Genomic DNA, 20066 nt, shown 5'->3' with positions numbered 1-20066 from the left:
GAGTCACTGACAGATAATGAGGAATAGCCAGTTAGGTCTCAGATCTCAGGAATTCAGGAAGCCCATAAACGTTGTGGATCAAGAAGGATTTGGTCTAGACTGCATGCTCTTTGTCTGTGAAGACAGTGCCTGCAGTCCCCACAGAATGATTACAAAGCACTGCATTGCATTTAAGGCCTTGGCATTAAGAAACTATTCCTTGAAAGGTGTGCTCTTGTTGAGGTGTGAGAATAAAGTCATACTGAAAAAATATAGAAAAGTTATCATGTTTCATTAATTCTAAGATTCAGATCTTTTTTCGCATTTTGTTTTGCCTGAAATCAGTGTGCATTTTAAAGTCAATGTCATGTTATACTTCGACAGCATTTTTTCTTTTAACATAGATAATAATGCATCTTAAAATCATTGGCATTTTAGATTTGATGACATCTTACAAATGCTTAACCATGTGGTACTCACGAGAAGGGTAGTAAGAATCTAGAAAAAGAACAGGCAAGACCAGACCTTAGGAGGCAGTCGTGGGACTTGGGTGTAATCCGTGTATCTGACTGGGGTCAGTCAAACCCTCTGGCTTCACTGCCACTTTGCGGCTAATGTTTACATTCATCTGCTGTGCCATCCTAACAGCTTCTGTGTTATTTCAGGTCCAGGTTTCTCATCTGGATCAATTTGATAATCTCCCTCTGTCCTTCTTCTCTAACCTACCCTTTGAAATGCTGTAAGAGTCCTTTTAAAAACAGTCAGGTCTTGATACCACTGTCTTCAACAGCCTCTAAAAATTGGCCTCCCGTGATGGCACAGCACAAGTTGGAAGCATGACCTGGTCGCAGTCCTGAATCTGTCACATACTAGTCACATGTCCCTGGGCAAAGTTGTCAGCCTCTCTGAACTGGTTTTCCTAATTATAAGATTGGGGTGATAACAGTTCTTTATCTCAGAAGATCATAATGTTTGCTATTTACCTTGCAAAGGGCTTCGTACATAGTAGGTGTTTAGTAAATATTAGTGTTCTTGCTTAACTCAGTTTCCTCATCTGCAAAATAGGGTTGATAATTTTTTCCCTGCTAACTTGGTTGGATTGCTCTGAAGATTGATGGAAATAATTTACATGAAAGCATAAATTATTTTTATGCTTAAAATTATTACATTTTTAAGCTTTAAATTACTATTTTATAAACTATAAAATGCATTGTCAAATTAGGGATCGTTTTTACCAAAGCATTCTAGGCCTTTAAGGAACTCATTCCAGGGTTTCTTTCCAGTTTAGTGTACTCCAGTCTATTCCAGTCACATACCTTTCTGTACATCCCCAGAATACGCCAGGTACTTTGACAAACTTTGTTCTGTATGTTTATGCTATAGGAATTTTACTCTTCACTATATTCTGTATCCACATCCAGTAACGTCCAGTTCAAATATCCTTACCTTTTCTGATTCTACTAGAAAAAAATTTGCTTTTTCCCATTTTCCCTCAGAAGCTGTAGGAGTTTGGCCTTCTTTTTAATGTTGATTTTATTCTGATTTATATATTAAAAAAATTTTTTTTCATTTATTTTTGGCTGTGTTGGGTCTTTGTTGCTGCACGTAGGCCTTCTCTAGTTGCGGTGAGCAGGAGCTACTCTTCGTTGCAGTGCACGGGCTTCTCATTGCGGTGGCTTCTCTTGTTGTGGAGCACAGGCTCTAGGTGTGTGGGCTTCAGTAGCTGTGGCACACGGGCTCAGTAGTTGTGGCTCGTGGGCTCTAGAGCGCAGGCTTAGTAGTTGTGGCCACAGGCTTAGTTGCTCCGCGGGATGTGGGATCTTCCCGGACCAGGGCTCGAACCCGTGTCCCCTGTGCCACCAGGGAAGCCCTCTTTTTATTTATATTGTATTAATTGTTTTGTCTGTTTTCTTGTCCACTAGAATGAAAGCTACTGAAAGGTAGGGACATGTCTAATTTAACAGAAATTGTGTAGAATATGTTGAATTGAACAAGGTACACGAAGGCAAGCACAAAGGCATTCTTGACAACGGGGTTAATGGCTGAAGAGGTAATGTACATGGAACTTGTAGAACCCAGTCGTGTTGACTGGAATGGCTGGAGTGTTTGGGAAAGTTGTGAGAAAGAAGTTTTGAAAGGTAGAGTAGCATCTGTTTATGGATGTCCCCAACACCAGCCAGAGAAGATGGAACTGTATCAAGACAACCATTTTCAATTATTATTTACCAGCAGAATTTTCTTCTCACATTTTTTACAACAAAACCCCAGTGTATACGAAAGAGAAAAATGGAGTTGCTTTGGTTGATAGAGACACTGGCTTCCCACCCTCCCTGCGAATCCTCTCCCCCATTAACATCATGTTTGCTCCTCAGCAGAACAGTTGGAGTTTCATGAAGCAAGGTTTGAAAATCAGTGTATTACAGATTAGGTTGGTACCTTCTTGTGCAGGAGAATGACATGATGGGAATTATGCTTCACATCTGGTAGCAATGTGAAAGATAGATTGGAGAGGAGGTGTTTGATTTCCTTTTTAATTGCTTCATTTTCTTTCTGTACTACCTCAGAATAACTGCCAGTCTTCAAGGATTATCCTGTTGAACAGTTTTTCCTACTGTGTGCTCTCTCAACTTCTTGCAGAGCTGTTGTCTCAGTTTTACTAATCTTCACACTGGTGACTGAGCTGAATGCCTAGATGTCTGACTTTACTAACTAAATCTTTCCCAGGCTGTCAAGACCTATCACTTCTGCTTATTTAGTGTACCTGTGCCACATTTGGGCAGGTTTTTGTGTGTTTTTGTAGGCAATAATATTAGTTTTTAGCCCTGCTATAGCTTGTGCTTTGTTCCTGTCTTCTACTGCTTGTTCAAAAACATAGTTAAAATGGGCCCTTGGAAGATGATTGTATTGAATTATTGTATCCAGAATAATTATATACTAATTCAAAAGGAGATGAATACCCAAGTGATAGAATAAAATGAGTGATTAGTTAAGATACAATGGGTTTTGCTTCTAGCAGGAAAAGTTTCCATCTATCTGGCTTCCCTCAGAGGACTGTATTCTAAACCTGAGTTTCCTCATACCTATATGTAGGTTATAAAATTAAAAAAACAAAACAAAACATTTATTTTTATTCTACTGGGGCAATATGGTCTTTTGGCTAAGACTTAGAAATTAAAAGCTTAATATATCTCTCTGTTGGTTGTATAGACATCTTACATCAAAGTAATTAGTAATTTGGAGATAAAAGATTAATTGTGTACCACCTAATAAGGAGGAATATAATTATCTAAGCCAGTTACAATCTTACACATTTTTCATTTAATACATGAATAAGTGGCTAATATAATTTCTTTTTCTGAGACATATTTTTTTAAATGTTCAGATTTATCACTAATCTTTGGGTTTGATCATGCCTTTGGAAGGAATTAGTGTTTTCTTTATAGAATTAAAAGGTAAAATTTGTTGAGAGAGTATAAGATAATTTAGAAAGAAATCAGTAATTTTTCCCATTTTTACTATTAAGTTATAAGCAGTTATTTTGAATGGTAGTATGAAAAGGTGTGTGTTTGTGTTTTAAGCAGGATGCTGTTAAGAAAAATAAATGAAGTGATTTTTCTGGAATCCTACATTATGGAGATCAGCTGATTCAGGAACAGGCATTTTCCTACCTACTACGAAGCTTTAAAGGTCAGAGAGTAGAAAGGTGTCTAGTCTGTTCAACCCCAGACCTACCAGAAAATTTATTTCCCAGCTTCCTTAATTCTTTTTTTTTTTTAAAAACATCCTTTTTGGAGTATAATTGCTTTACAATGGTGTGTTAGTTTCTGCTGTATAACAAAGTGAATCAGCTATACATATACATATATCCCCATATCTCTTCCCTCTTGTGCCTCCCTCCCACCCTCCCTATCCCGTCCCTCTAGGTGGTCACAAAGCACCAAGCTGATCTCCCTGTGCTATGCAGCTGCTTCCCACTAGCTATCCATTTTACATTTGGTAGTGTATATATGTCCATGCCACTCTCTCACTTCATCTCAGCTTAATTCTTATTCTAATATAAAGCTAACATTTAATGAACTGTAACTGTGACCTGGGCATGTGCTAAATATTTTATGTATGTCATGTCATTTAGTCCTCAATAATCTCTGAAGGGTAAGCTAGGTGCGGTTGTAATCATCTGCATTTTACAATGTAGAAACTGAGGCTTAGAAGTAAAGTAACTTGCCCAAGATGAGGTAGTTTGTAAATGGCAGAGGTAGCATTCAAACTCCTTGATGTCCGACTACAAAGTAATCTTCACATTGTGTGGTTTCCTGATGTTGCTTTTTTGGCCAACACTATGCATTATGCCTTGAGTCTATGAAAATGCATTAGAAGACTATGCCCATGTAATGTTTGTAACTGAATTGAGTATGCAAATCACACACTCTTGAAATAATTAGATGATGACTGTGTGATGGTTTATTTATACACTAGTTTGAGGTCATGTGCATCATGCTGTACGTATCACACTGCACCACACTTCCTTCTCCGTCTAAGTTTGAAGTACAAGTATTTGCCATCTGATGTGGGTTGCCTGGATGCTCATAATCAGTGAAATAATTCCTCTTCTTAAAAATTATTTTTAAAATATGTATTTTAGTGTTGAATAACAAGCTATTTTAAGGTAAAATCACCCTGGATCCAGATGTCTATTTAAATGCTGTGTTGTAGAGACAAGTAACTTACTTAACCAAATAATTCAGTGAACCTTCACTAAGAACCTAATATGGGCTAGGTACCATGCTGGATGTCAGGGACTGACTATGTGGGGCAGTAAAAGAGAGATGAATTTGTAGGATAGTTACTGAGCTAAGCATAGGGCCTTGTACGTACAGAAAGTACTAAGAAATGTTTATTAACTGAAAGGAAGGCCAGAGTTGAAATTGTGGTCTATCTAAAATGGGCAAATTAGTTAGTGTTCTTAGTTTGTTTCTTCATCAGAAATAAAGGGTAATAAAATCCACATCAGAAGGATTGTTGTCAAGATTAAATGAGTTAATCGACAAAATGAAAAGACAGCCTACTGAATGGAAGAAAATATTTGCAAATTATATGACCGATAAGGGAATAATATTCAAGATATACAACAGCTCATACAACTCAACATCAAAAAAACAAACAACTTGATTAAAAAATGAGCAGGAGAAGTGAATAGACATTTTTCCAAAGAGGAAATGGAGATGGCCAACAGGCACGTGAGAAGATGCTCAACATCGCTAATCATGAGGGAAATGCAAATCAAAACCACAATGAGAAATCACCTCACACTTGTCAAAATGGTTATAATCAAAAAGAACCCAAATAACATATGCTGGCAAGGATGTGGAGAAAAGGGAACCCTTGTCATTCTTGGTGCAATGTAAATTGGTACAGCCACTGTGGAAAACAGTATGGAGGTTCCTCAAAAATCTAAAAATAAAACTACCATATGACCCAGCAGTTCTACTTCTGAGTATATATTCAAAACAAAAACACTAATTCGAAAAGATATATGCATACCAAAGTTCATAGCAGAATTATTTACATTTTCCAAGGTACAGAAGCAACCTAAGTGGCCATCCACAGATGAATGGATAAAGAAGATGTGGTTAATGTACACAATAGAATACTACTCAGCCATAAAAAAAACCCCTAATTTTGCCATTTGTAGCAGCATGGATGGACTTTGGAAGACATTATGCTAAGTATTAAGTCGGACAGAGAACGACAAATACTGTATGATATCACTTATATTTGGAATCTAAAAAAATATAACAAACTAGTAAATGTAACAAAAAAGAAGCAGATTCACAAATAAAGAACAAACTAGTGGTTACCAGTGTTGGGGGGCTCAGTGTAGGGGTGGTGGAGTGGGAGGTATTGGGTTGGCCAAAGAGCTCGTTCAAGTTTTTCCATAGTCTTTTGGAAGAACCCGAACGAACTTTTGGGCCAACCTAATACAAACTATTGGGTGTAAAATTGCTCAAGGATTTACTGTACAGCACAGGGAACATAGCCAATATTTTGTAATAACTGTAAATGGAAAGTAAACTTTAAAAATTAAATAAATTAATTAAATAAAATGTTTAAAAAATTTTTTTAAAAAAAGATTAAATGAGGTAAGATATGGAACTGTGTCCAGGAGTGTGTCTGACACATATCAGATGGTTAATAATTGTTAGTAAAATAGTGAAAAATAAAGAACACCTTTCCCTCTTCTCGAGGTGTGTCAAGGTTTAGGACAGGGGATTCTTATACATTATGAAGTTGGACTTTAGTTGTCATTTCCCTGTATTTGCTTTAAAGTTCTGTCTGAGCTTCACTAATAATCCAAAGGGATTTTGGACTCTAAGAAGAAAACACATACAAACACACCCACACACTCCCCCGCTTCTGCCCTCATACTTAATTCTCCTTCTCTTGTTCACAAATTTATTGCTTAAACCCATGAAATATTTTTACATTTAGATGTCCTCTATAATAACAAAAAAACATGGGAAATGAGCAGAAGCAGCAGAATTGCATTATTAGATTAAAATTTGGATACAGAAAGAGATGTGTAGGCATTGAAAATTCAACAGCTTATTTTTTCCTCACTTCTACACATTTTATGGTTCTTATGAACAGATTTATTGCATTTTTTCCTCGTGATTGAAAATCGACAGAAGTAAAGCCTAGTGATGCCAAAGGGATGTGATGTATGTGTGACACAGGCTGCTGTTTGTGCCCATCTGCACAGAATGCCACATATTTTAAAGAACTTTTTCCTCTCTTTCTTAATAGGAAGAGAAAATTATCTGTTTTTCCTTTTAGACAACAGTGAACTGATTTGTTTTGGTCCCTATTGCTGTTTTTAAGAAGAATTGCTAGTGTGAAATATACTAAATGCAAAGCTGTGTTTTCACTTAAGTTCAATTCATATTTTAATAATGTGTTTTGTGCTTTGTCTATCTTTAGATTTAACCATTTAAAAATTTTGATTGCTAAACTGATCATTTTATACATAATTTTTTAAATCCCATAGGTCATTTGATGATGTTTTTTGATTTTATGGATGTCTTTGTTTGAAGATTATCATATCTTTAATGCTAAAAATGCCTCACGTTTTCTGAAATTGGATTTGAATCATCATGAAAGGATAGAATGCTGTGACTGTAAGGTGGCATTAAGAAGCCAGAAACACTTATTAAATTTAAACTGTTACTTTCAGGCACAGATTTTCAACCCTTTTAGAAATACTTTTGAGTTAAAATTGAAATGTCAAATAACATAAAATTTAAAATACATATTTGGTTCATTATTACCATCATATAGTATTAAATATTAAACATTAATTTATTTCATGCTGCTGGCAGGACACAGTGATTCAGGGTTTAATGAAAAAAGTATTGTCTGCTTGATGACTTCCATGTCTTGTAATAGAACTGAGTGTTTATTTACTATGGATTAATAGGCTTTTTTCTGCTAGTACATACTTAAATATGATTTATAAGTCATGTATGAATATACTTATTTCAGACACACTCTATAACTGAAATCCACAAATTCTCTTTTTTGAAATATGCCTTTGTTTCTTCTGTGAAAGGAGTATTTATGAAAAGATGCCTCTGCCTTATACACTACATTGCTTACAGTAACCAAGTCCTCATTAAAACCAGTTGCTTTGTACCCAGTGATAGGTTTAATGTAGGTAGTAAAATCTGACTAAATGAATCTGAAAAGAAATCTGCTTTCAGTAAAGGAAATGAATCTAAAACAATAGAATATACTACTTAGAGCAGAATTAAACAGAAATCTTTAACATAGAACAAATTTATTTCATTATATTTTGGAGTCAATGTAATTATACATATGATTTGTTCCTACCACTGAATGTATGACCTTGGGCAAGTTACTGATTTCTCTGTGCTTCAGTTTCTTTACCTGAAAAATGGGTATAATAATAGTTCCTGCCTGATATAGTATACCTGGAATTGTGCCTGGCACTTAGCAAACACTGTGTAAGTGTTATCTTTTGTTATTGTGTGATATGTAGAGTAGGGTAAGGAAATGGGAATAAAGGATGAAACCCTTCAAAGTCACCTGAAATAGTACAGTGTCAAGGGCCCTTATAGGGATGCAGGCTGGCTCTTGTTGCACTTGAGATGAGCTCCAATCACAAAGTGATAACATTCTATGGATGTGTCTTATATCTACAACCTACCTATAAATATCTCAAGGAAGGCACTACTATTTGCAGTCAGCTCAGGTTACTTTCTATTATGAGAAAAAAATTGTTTCTCTGTGAAGTTCCTTTCCCTCACCCCCAAACCTCAAATCCAGCAACACAATCCTCACCTCCAACTCAAATAGACTACCCACTCCCAACTCAAATCTGTGTTGGTTCTACCTATTGATTTTCTTTGAATTAAGAAATCACATCTGAAACAAACTTCCAGAACTACATGTAGGGTGTCTTTAATTTTTAGAAGAGCTTAAAGTAGTTGGCATTCAGGTTTTCATTTTAGTTTATTGATCTCTTAAAGCTATTAACTATTATTCAAAGATGGCTTCCTTTTTTGGTTTTTATTGAGGTATAAATGACATGCAACACTATATTCGCTTCAGGTGTACAACAGAATGATTCAGTATTTGTGGGTATTGCAGATTATCACCACAATAAGTCTAGTTAATATCTGTCACTGTACATCCTTACAGACTTTTTCTTTACGAGAACTTTCAAGATTTTCTCTCTTAGCAACTTGCAAATACGCAATACAGCATTACTAATTGTAGTCACCAGGCTGTTCATTACATCCCCTTGACTTATTTATATTATAACTGGAAGTTTGTACCTTTTGGCCCCCTTAACACATTTTGTCGTCCCCCAACCCTCCACCTCTGGCAACCACCAATGTGTTCTCTGTATGTATGAGCTCAGTTGTTTTTTTCTTTTAAGATTCCACATATAAGTGAGATCATAAAGTATTTATCTTTTTCTGTCTGATTTATTTCACTTAGCGTAATGCTCTCAAGGTCCATCCCTGTTGTCTCAAATGGTAAGATTTCTTTCTTTTTCATGGCTGAATAACATTCCAATATATGTATGTGTAATTATTTATTCTCACCAACACTTGTTATTTCTTGTCTTTTTTTTTTTTTTTTTTTTTTTTGTGTGGTACACGGACCTCTCACTGTTGTGGCCTCTCCCGTTGCGGAGCACAGACTCCAGACACACAGGCTCAGCGGCCATGGCTCACGGGCCCAGCCGCTCCATGGCATGTGGGATCTTCCCGGACCAGGGCATGAACCTGTGTCCCCTGCATCGGCAGGCAGACTTTCAACCACTGCGCCACCAGGGAAGCCCTGTTCCTTGTCTTTTTGATAATAGTCATTCTGACAGGTGTGAGATATCTTTCTGTGGCTTTGATTTGTATTTCTCTCATAATTTGTGGTGTTGAGTACCTTTTCATGTGTCTGTTGGCCATCTCTGTCTGTTTACATCTTCTTTGGAAAAATGTCTATTTGTATCCTCTGCCCATTTTTTAATTAGGTTGTTTGTTGTTTTACTGTTAAGTTGTTGGAGTCTTTATATATTTTGAATATTAACCCCTTATCTGATACATGATTTGCAAATATTGTCTCCCATATGGTAGGTTGCCTTTTCATTTTGTTCATGATTTTCTTTGCTGTGAAGTAGCTTTTTAGCTTGATGTGGTCCAGTTGTTTATTTTTGCTTTTGTTGCCTTTGCTTTTGGTGCCAGATGGCTGGCTGCCTTTTTAAAGTTTGATTTAGGACAGTTGTATTTACAGTCTAAAGTTTCATAGACATCTTTAAAAGTATCTGTCAAAGTTACTTTTTTTTTGTTTTGCTTGGTAAAATTATAAATGCATGAAAATAGCCTTAAGAAATGGAACTTCAATTGTAATTTAATTTCTGATTCCATTAGACACATGCTACCATTTTGTCAGTGTTACAACCCTATTGACTATTTCTGATGTTACCAGCGGGCTCCTTTTGGATTATTCAAGGTGTTATATAAGTGTAATGATGTCTTACTGGTTTTCTGTAAACTTATGTGTTTGGTCTGGTGAAGATTTATTTTTCAAAATAAAATATTCTCTTATGAAATTTGAACATTATATGTCTTTACACCTAGCTTCTGAGAAAAATTATCTGCATTGCGTGCTGTAGTTTTGCAGTCACTGAAAGTAGTGTTCTGAACTTAGTTGCTTTTCTTTAAATAGACATTCCATGACAACCAGATTTCTCAAGAAATAGTTGAAGATGTGAGTATTGGACTATGAAAATAAAATTTCAAAGGAGTCACAGTAGACACAAGGTGAGGATAGATTAGATAGTGTTGCCAAATTTGTAGAGAAGTGTTAGACTGGAGAATCAGTAGACTCAGTATACCATGTGAATATAGAGAAGTCCGTTTTTTAAATGTAGATTTCATAGCAAGAGTTTTTGAGACAATTTTGCAGCTGTGTTTCAAGAGAAAGAGAAAGGGGAAAGTAGAGTTGGTGGGAGAATGAAGAAAAAAAGGAGGATGGAAAGGAATGCGTTTGAATTTACCCTGCAAGCACTTAAAATTACTAGTGGACTCCATAATGGCACATTGCCACAAGCAACTCAGTTTGGAGGCAAGTTAACATGGACCAGATTTGACTACCTGGGGGAACTACTATCAGCAGAAAAGAGACAAAGTTTAATATAAAAAGGACAAAATCACTGATCTGAGGGGGAAGTAACTTGCAAGTTCATAGAATATCCTATCTAAGAAACAGTTGCCAAAGCATATATATTGCAGTGAAAGGTAAGGGCAATAGATTTAATGTGACCTTATATTATTAACTGATAAGGAAAACAAGTTTTCAAAGTACATAAACACACATGCACACGACACACAACACACACACACACACACACAGAGACAGACTTTTTTTTAAAGGGGAAAGAGAAGCTGTATTTTGATGTTGCTTTAGATAAAAACTGTTTAATCATGCTGCACCATGATTCTCAAATATGACTTTAAATGAAGACTTTTACAGAACCTATAATTTTTTTCAGGAATATTTTTTCCAGTGCATTGAGGAAATTAAAACAACAACAACAACAACACTGCATAAGGGTCCATTCTGGGCACTTTTTCATGAATTAAAACCTGGGGAAAAATTCATGTAAATTTTATGTCTTTTCTACATCTTGTGTGGAATGTTGCATAACAATAATAGTGATATCATCCTATGTTTTGTTGCCCTTACAATTTTCACATCTTGTTCATGATCTCAGTTGATCCTCAGAAGAACACTGTGAAGCAGATAGATGGTTTCCTCATTCTTTAGATGAGGAAGGTGAGGCCAGATTGGTTACATGATTTGCCCAGAGATGTGGGTCTACAATCCAGGCTTTCGGAGCTTGAATGCAGAGCTATCACGTGAGGATTAGAACATAAGCACCAGAAGCCCAGGAGCAGCTTTGGTTTAGGAAAAGAAGTATTTAAATACTGATCAGTAGTTGATGGTGGAACAAATGACTCAGACTAAGCTTTATCAGGAAAACCGTGCAGAAGAAGCAGCCTTTGTGAACTAGTGAAAGCAGGCACTTAGATCTGAATTGAAGTTAAGTTTCCAGACTTAGAGAAATTAGTTTGTGTGTACTAATTGGCCTGATTTCATCAAAATTACTTTCCAATAAAATATTGTCTCTGTAGAAGTTTTGAGTTGGAAAGAAGAGCAACTTTTGGATGAGACAGGAAGATTTTAAATCTTGCGAAATCTTTTCAAAATCCAAAATCAATGTGTCAGATCCCAGCTTCTGTTTTGTGACCAGACTTTTTCTGTGTATATTACATTGGTTAGAGGGCATGATTTGATTATGTGGTCAGGGAACAGTCTGGGCAGAATCGTTAAATCATCAGTCTTTGTCTTACTGGCCCCAGCTTGGCTTTCTTGTGGTTATTTTTCAGTTTTATGAAACAGTTTACTCCCAAACACTTTCTCAGTGACTCAATGTCCTAATCTTTTACTTCAGAATTTGTTATCAAAAGAGATACCCTCACTCCCTGATAACTATTTAAATTGAGACCCAAACCTTATGTCAAGAGAATGAATCTTCCTGCAATTTTGGGTTTCAGCAAATTGGCAGGAGGGATTTTGGCGATTAGGCAGAGTAAAAGCAGGAAAGGGTGTGTTCCCTTTGCTCATGAAAACAGTATAGTTCTGAGGTAGCATTTATCCATAGAAGCTACCTAACCTAGGTAATAATCATCCAGATTCTAGAATACCTGGATTCGTTTTTTTTTAAACATCTTATTTTTATTTTACTTTTTGGCCATGCCACGCAGCATGTGGGATCTTAGTTCCCTGACCAGGGATTGAACCCGCACTCCCTGCATTGGAAGCACAGAGTCTTAACTACTGGACTGCCAGGGAAGTCCCCCTGGATTCTTTTAGGAGGAAAAGACAAAAGACTACTAAAAATTTTCAAAGCAGACATTGTAACCCACTTGAATTTATCCCTGTGAAGAAAATAGGTGACACTTAGCTAGAAAATAAAAAGTGTTACAGTAGTTTTTGTTTTCTTTAAAAAGCCTTTTAAGGTCGTGTATTTAATCACAAGAAATGAAACTTGAGTTTTTAGCATTGTGCTTGTAACACATGAAGTTCGAGATCTGGGGCTCGAGATATTTTCTCCCAAGTTGCACAAGTACTTTGAAATGCCATAACCTGCTGGAGTCCAGCATCTGGCAATTTATTATACTGAGCAGCTAATTTTTCATTGCGGTTCCTCTGGGGGCTCAGTGCAAAGTCATACAACACAACTGACATAGCGGAGTAGCAGCCTGAATTCAGATCAGGAGCCAAGTGTATTTACAGCTCTATAACCTTCAAGCCTAATAAGGAAGTTGTTTTAGCATTTGGCCTATTAGTACATTTAGTGGTTGGATGTGCAATCTGGGTATTTGACATCTGTAACTAACCAAGACATATGCTGAATGTTATTTTCTCCATAAAAGCATTTACTTATCTGAATAATTGGAATTCAGATGTCTTCATCCCTACTTCAGATACTATAATCATATTCAACAGTGTTGAAAAATGTTGGAATCAGGCAAGTTGGGCTTGAATTTTGGCAGAAACACTGTGTCATTTGGATGTCTTCTCTATGCCTTAGTTTCCACATCTGTAAAATGAGGATGCTAAAAATAGCAACTTCATAGGGCTCTTGTGGGGATTAAATAAAAATTATAGTTATACTATTAATGCCTGTTATAAAGTGCCTAGTAAGTGCCATTTATTTCATTTGATAGAATTCATTTATGAATATGAAGCTTTTTTGATCATAACAAATATATAATATATAACATGAATAATTCACTCTTCATAAGTTATACTGGCTCTGAAGTAATATGGAGCATGGATTGAATTTCTCCACTTATGATAGTGACTCCACTTGGAAACCTCATTACTTGGTGCTCTTTCCACTATGACAGGAACCGTAGCTACTCAAATAGACTCAGTTGGACTGTCCAGTAGAAAAATGTATATTTGTATTCCAGGTAGGATCTCATTTGAATAACTAGAGCAATGTCCAATTCAATATAATAAGCACATTTATATTTATTCAATGTAAAGAATACCTTTGAACAATAAATTTTATAGACTATACTTAAAATTCTCTATTTTCCTTTATTTGTACATTACATGTAATAAGTATACTTGAATATGTAATTTAAATGTTTTTTTTGAATAAACAGCATTGGTAATCATAATTGTAGGCTGGAGCTTATGAATTGGAAATGTACCGTTTTGGAAGTGCCATTGTTATCAAGGAAATCACCTTTTTTTCACTAAATCAATGGGACTTCTTCAAGTTCCACATCTCCTAGCTAACTGGAGTCTTGGTCTTGGCCTCTTCTCCTTTGTTGGCAGCTGCCTGGTTCTTGGCATGTTCATTTTGGGTATACTGCTCTCAGCCTGGTACTACCCTGGGTGCTAACATCAAGAAGGTAATTTTATCAGGAAGAAATAAAAGTGCCTATTTACCCTCTGTAGTCCCCACCCAAACTCCATCTCAAGTGAGCATCACACCCTGATTTATTGTCTTTTTTTATTTTTATTTTTTAAGCTGTTGGAAAATAAATTCCTTTGATTTCATGTCACATTTCTCTCTTGGGTCAGAACATCTCTTCAACATTAATGCTCCAACTCAAATGAGAATGCTGTACTAGTGTGTAATTCATACTCTGCACAGGTGGTGACATGATCTTAAGAAGGTGAAGGCCCTAAATCCCTTAGGTTATTAAGTACAAACCCTCCCATTCCCTAATTATTTAGCCATTTGTTGCCTGCATAGTGAAAAAGATTGCTCTTTAATTCAGTCTGGTCCCTTACATTTGATGAAAAGCTCATTACCCAGTTTTGTCATGGATGAAGCTGTATGTTTGACTCTTTTCTCATTTGTATACTAAATTGATAAGGGCAGCATAGTAACTTGGCTGTCACCTCCCACTCTCCAATTTCATTTTCTGGTAACCTCTCAGGCTTTGTCATCTCTTGAATTGCTTGTCCTTTTTTACATGCCGTATCAGTGGTTGGTTCCCATGTGAACTGGGTCAGCCAGGCTCATGGCCACTGACTTCCCTGGAGTAAACCTTTGTTACAAATTATAGATCTTGTGATAACCACACATAATCAGAGGGAGAGATGGCCATTATTTCTCTTTTCTTCACAGCACAGTCCCAGTAATGAGTTCATTAGATGTAGGACTTCAGTATGTATAAATTTCCATATGTATGTCTGGCTAGAGAAAATTCTCATTCACAAATGTCCTTGACTTACAAAATAAATTAAGGTGTAATTATTTGTGATACAGGAGGATGCACCACAGTGTTCCTTTAAATCAGAAACCTTACTGAAACTTAGATGTTTCAGTCAATGAAGGGAAGGGAAAGGAAGGGGAGAAAAGGAAAGGATAAAGGAAAGGGAAGTGTGAGCAGATCTACCGTACAGTATGGTATGACTGGGATCATCCCAGAGCTGCACAGCTCTAATCTGGCACACTTGAATTTTGGTTAAAAAGCGATGCAGGAAGATGGCGCCGAAGGCGAAGAAGGAAGTCCCTCCCCCTCCCAAAGCCGAAGCCAAAGCAAAGGCTTTGAAGGCCAAGAAAGCAGTGTTGAAAGGCGTACACAGCCACAAAAAAAAAAAAGAAGATCCGGACGTCACCCACCTTCCAACGGCCCCAAACACTGCGGCTCAGGAGGCAGCCCAAATATCCTCGGAAGAGCGCCCCTAGGAGAAACAAGCTTGACCACTATGCCATCATCAAGTTCCCCTGCACCACTGAGTCAGCCATAAAGAAAATAGAAGACAGCAACACACTGGTGTTCATTGTGGATGTCAAGGCCAACAAGCACCAAATTAAACAGGCTGTGAAGAAGCTCTATGACATTGACATGGCTAAGGTCAACACCCTAATCAGGCCTGATGGAGAGAAGAAGGCATATGTTCGACTGGCTCCTGACTATGATGCTTTGGATGTTGCCAACAAAATTGGGATCATCTAAACTGAGTCCAGCTGACTAATTCTAAATATAAAAGGTTTCGCTATAAAAAAAAAAAAAAGCGATGCAAGATATTTTTCTTTGCAGTCAAGATACATGCTGTAGGCTTAGTGGAACCAAAAGACCCTGTGTTCCTGGATCCATATTACATTAAAACTTGGCTCATAAACCAGACCTAAGTTCTGCCCTTTGGACTAACGGCTCACCTTGATCCAGCATTCAAGGCCTCGAGCAGTTCCTGCCACATGACTTCGCTCTCCTTCCTGTGCAGCCACAACCATTTCCCCAAGATAGTATGTTAATTAAGAGACTTGGTATTGAGTGTAACAGAAACCAACTCTGGCTAGCTTAGGTCAAAGGGGAATTAGTTGACAGAACCTTGGATTAGTTCATGAGATCAAACAAATTCCTTGGTAGCCAAGTCAGAACTCGTGGACCTGCACATCCTCTGGAATGCTCCCTTAGATACGACCACTCCAGCAGTGTCCTATCTCTGAGTGTCTCTGTTTCAAACCTTTGTACCCTAGAATGGGAAACTCCTTGGACTGGTTTGGGTTAGGCATCAGTCAGCAGGGCCATATAGCTCAGGAATGAGCATTTGGTAAACGTTTCTAGAAAAGGGGAGATTGTTAAACTAAGTTATCCCATGACATGACTGCTCCATAATCCAGCTGCTGTCCAGTCTTCATCTCTGTATTTATGATGTTCTTTCTACTTGTCCCCTCTGCCAGGCAAAATCTTCTCAATGCAGTTCACGGTCTGCCTCCTTTGTGATGCCTTTTCTGACCATCTAGTCAGAATTACAGCATTCTCCTGCTTTCCCACAGCATATTACTAATGTCTTTGACTTAGCACACACCATTATTTTGTTCTTCTGATAAACTGAGATGTTGACTGCTACCAGACAATGATTTCACTTTCTTTCCAGCTGCTAGGAAAGCCAGGGCTAAGGTTTACACACAATTACTATGGCTTTCTTTAGTCAAAAAAAATTTTTAATGTGATCTTTCTCTTCTCTTCCCCTTTACCACCTGGCTTTTGTCTTTGTCCTTGTGGTGGGATCCTTGATCTTATGGTACCTGCGGTTTTATTTCACAAGAAACATGAATAGTAACAGAAAAGACTGCATTTGTCACAAGTTCTTTTTTGGCGCCCTCGCAGTACCTGGAATAACTCTGACCACAGCTCTGCTCTCACCTTGGTCTGTCATAAACTATGCCCATTGTCCAAGGCTTTACCCAGCTGTCACGTCCTTTATTAAGCCTTTCCTTATCATCCCGATCCCACACAAGATGGCAGACATACAGACTTATTTTTCCCCTGACGATACTTTTATTCACACTTTACATAAAACTTAACACATATATTTGTCATTATTATTGTTGGTGTTTTTGTTAACATTTTTATTAGGGGTGGCTTAGGAAGGCTGATGGAAATTTGGAGAGGGGGGCTAAAATTTCCCAAGCCTTGGCAACCCCAGTACTGACTGGATTTTAGTTTTGATTCTGCCACTTGCTTCCTGGCTGATCTGGTCAGGGTCAAGTAATTCCCCTTCTCTGGGCTTCAAATAATTTCATTTTTCAAAATGTCTTTATTGAGTGATACAACTGCAAAGGTGATTATTAAAAGCCCCTGTAAACCTTTAAATATCTGTAGAACTAGAAGAAGAAGTGAGAGCAGCTCTGTAGCCTCCTAGACTTTTTTTCACGTGAATATATGTAAACATCAAAGCATTTTAACCTAGATTATGTCATGCCGTCCATACCATATGGAAACTTAATTTATTTTATTCCCTTAAAAATATTGATTTCAGCAATACATTAGTATCTATCATTTGTTTTATCTGCTGCATTATAAAGAAGAACTATAGTCTAACAATCCCCTATTGATGAAAGTGCCCTTTAATTTTAAGCTTTTCTTAAAACTAGGAAAGTAATATATGCACATAGTTTTTTTTAAGTATAAAATGAAAAATTTCCTTCTTCCAACATCACTCTCTCTGAAAAAAAAAAACAAACACTTCTAAAATGTATTATTTTTGTTCTTCTGATGGCTACCATCATAGTTTTAAATAATACGTTCCTACATTTCTTGATTTTTCTTATAGTATTATTTTACATTGCCATAAACTATTAAATTCTTTTCCATAACTAGAACTCAGTCCTCTGTACTTTCTCATTAGTTGAGTTTAGGAGGCTAAAAAACCAATAGACAGCATTTACAATATTCTAATTATATAAATATTATTAAGCATAGAACTAAGTATGGTGGCAAGGTGAAAAGACCCACAGAAGAGGAAATGCCATTAATCTTGTCTTCTTTAAAGGAAAATATTCCAAGAATCAAGGTCAAGTGGATTCAATCTGCTGCTGTTGTTTCTGGCATCTCAAGTTATCTTTTTTCTTAGATTCTTTGTCATTTCATTTAAGTAACTCTCCAAATATTTATTTTTCATATAGGAATCGTGGATAGTATTAAATGGCTTATATCCATGCATATTTGAATATTTTTTTATTGTTGCCTTAATTAATAGATAGTTTTGACGACAAAAGATTTTGGGCTAAAGTTTTTTTCCCTGAGAACTTTGAAAATATTGCTCCATTATCTTCTAGAATCCAGTGTGGCTCGTGAGAAATGTAATTTTAGTGTAGTTCTTGTATCTTTTGCAACTTACTCTTTTCTCTCTGGAAGCATGTAGGGATACACACACACACACACACACACACACACACACATTTTTTAATCCATGGAATAATAACTGAGAATAGTAATATCTGACTATTAGATTTTTTTTTTAATCTGACCCAACACATAGTGAGTTTTTTTCAATCTGAAGACTGGCATAGCTTTTATCAGCTTTGTGTAGGATTCTTCTATGATTTCATTTATTATCTTCTCCCCTCTGTTTTGACTATTATCTGCTTCTGAAAATCCTAATAAAAAGATCTTGATCTTCCTACATGTTAACCTCAAAGTCTTATTTCCAAAATTATCCATTACTTAGTCTTTTTTCATACATATTCTGGGAGTTTTTCTGAACCTTACTTTCAAAGTCAGTCTTTGGCTATATTTATGCTATTTGTTTGTCCATATATTGAATTTTTTCTTTTTTAAATCATGGGGCAATTCTAAGGAAAAAGTTTAACTATTTCAATATTGTTTTGATTCCTACCTTGAAAATTTGGTGCAGAAAGAATTCTTAATTCATGGACAGAGAACACAACAGATTGAGTGTTAAGTCAGAAAGAAACATTTTCAAGGTTTAAAAATTTTTTTTTCCCTCTTATTTGGAGGTAAAAGGTGATTATTTTAAGGGTAAAAGCCAACTCACCTCTCAATCTAATGTGAAATACAACCTGAAATGTAGCCTATCGTCAATAAAAACTTTATACTGTCCATGCATACTTTTGGGTCGTATGCGTAATTTGGGTCAAATTTAAAACGTATGTCCAGGCAACCGCAGATTCAATCGACCACTGTTACAGATTTTGTCTAGCCTTGTGGTTTAGGAGAAGGATAATAATAGATAAAAAGGAAAATATATATTAAGAGAATCTCTGCTAAATTAGTTTCCATGTAAAAAATATTTTCTTATCATCTCTTATACACAGGAAACATTAACACAAAACACCTCCCTCCTTTATTTTATTGAACTCTAAAATACGCTATAAAAGGGGTTAGCTACAGTTCACGAATCAGCTACTCATCACTCAACTCCCACACCTGAAAGAGTCCAAGGAACTTAAATGCAATTGCATTGCACTTTTCACTTTCTTGAGTGACCCCATTTAAAATGCACCTTGAGACTAGCTGCAGAGTAGAATTTTTAATTCTGAAGTGCTGACTCACTTCATTGGAGAGAATGAGACTTCCAATTTGTGAATCTGAAAGAAGTCCTGATTTTCTGGATCATTTTCCTCCATTCACTTTCAATAATGCTACCTTATAAATAGGATTTAATTCACGCAAAACAGCACACTGAAAGCACCAGTGGTAATAATTTATTTTCATATTTTTAAATGCCTTATTATTAATGGAAAGCCATCCATGATATGCTCCACAGCTAACTCAATTTGACAGTGAAAGATGCTATGTTGGTCCGTAAAGGCAGATATAAAATATACACCATAAGAGCTGATCTTCTGTATATATAATCACATTCTTTGTGTTTCATATTTTTCCGTACTATGAAAAGGGACAGGAAGCACTACTAACACTGCTTTTACTGAATTTTTCCACAGTGTTTTCTGTTGCCTACTATAAACATTTAAACATCTATTTTTACTGTCTAGTTACAACAGTTTTCTATACAGAAAAAATATTTCAGTTCTAATATGAATTGGGTTTATATGAACTCCATCTAAACATTATTCGTGAAATATTCTGAACGCATACAAAAATGATAGCTTAATGATCTTCAAAATGCTGAGGTTTCAGGTTTCTATAATTCTGCTATCAGACCAGGCAATGTGTTCATCTCTGTGTGGCAGCCTGCCTTTCAGGCATCGTTAATGT

At 36.4% G+C, this 20066-nt stretch overlaps 1 protein-coding gene and 1 pseudogene across 3 annotated transcripts in view; both read left to right on the top strand.

Moving 5' to 3' along the window:
* SMYD3 (SET and MYND domain containing 3) overlaps positions 1-20066 on the top strand; it is a 754146-nt gene that overhangs the window by 260467 nt on the left and 473613 nt on the right. The gene's annotated exons all lie outside the window — the stretch shown is intronic.
* LOC308612682 (large ribosomal subunit protein uL23-like) lies at positions 15071-15944 on the top strand (annotated as a pseudogene). The gene has a single exon. The product of its transcript is annotated as a large ribosomal subunit protein uL23-like (transcript).

Source organism: Mesoplodon bidens, assembly GCF_964165515.1.
Source record: "Mesoplodon bidens genome assembly, chromosome: 2".
In the NCBI taxonomy this organism is placed as follows: domain Eukaryota; kingdom Metazoa; phylum Chordata; class Mammalia; order Artiodactyla; family Ziphiidae; genus Mesoplodon; species Mesoplodon bidens.
The sequence above is the reverse complement of the archived record's forward strand: the minus strand, read 5'-3'. Positions and strand labels throughout refer to the sequence as shown.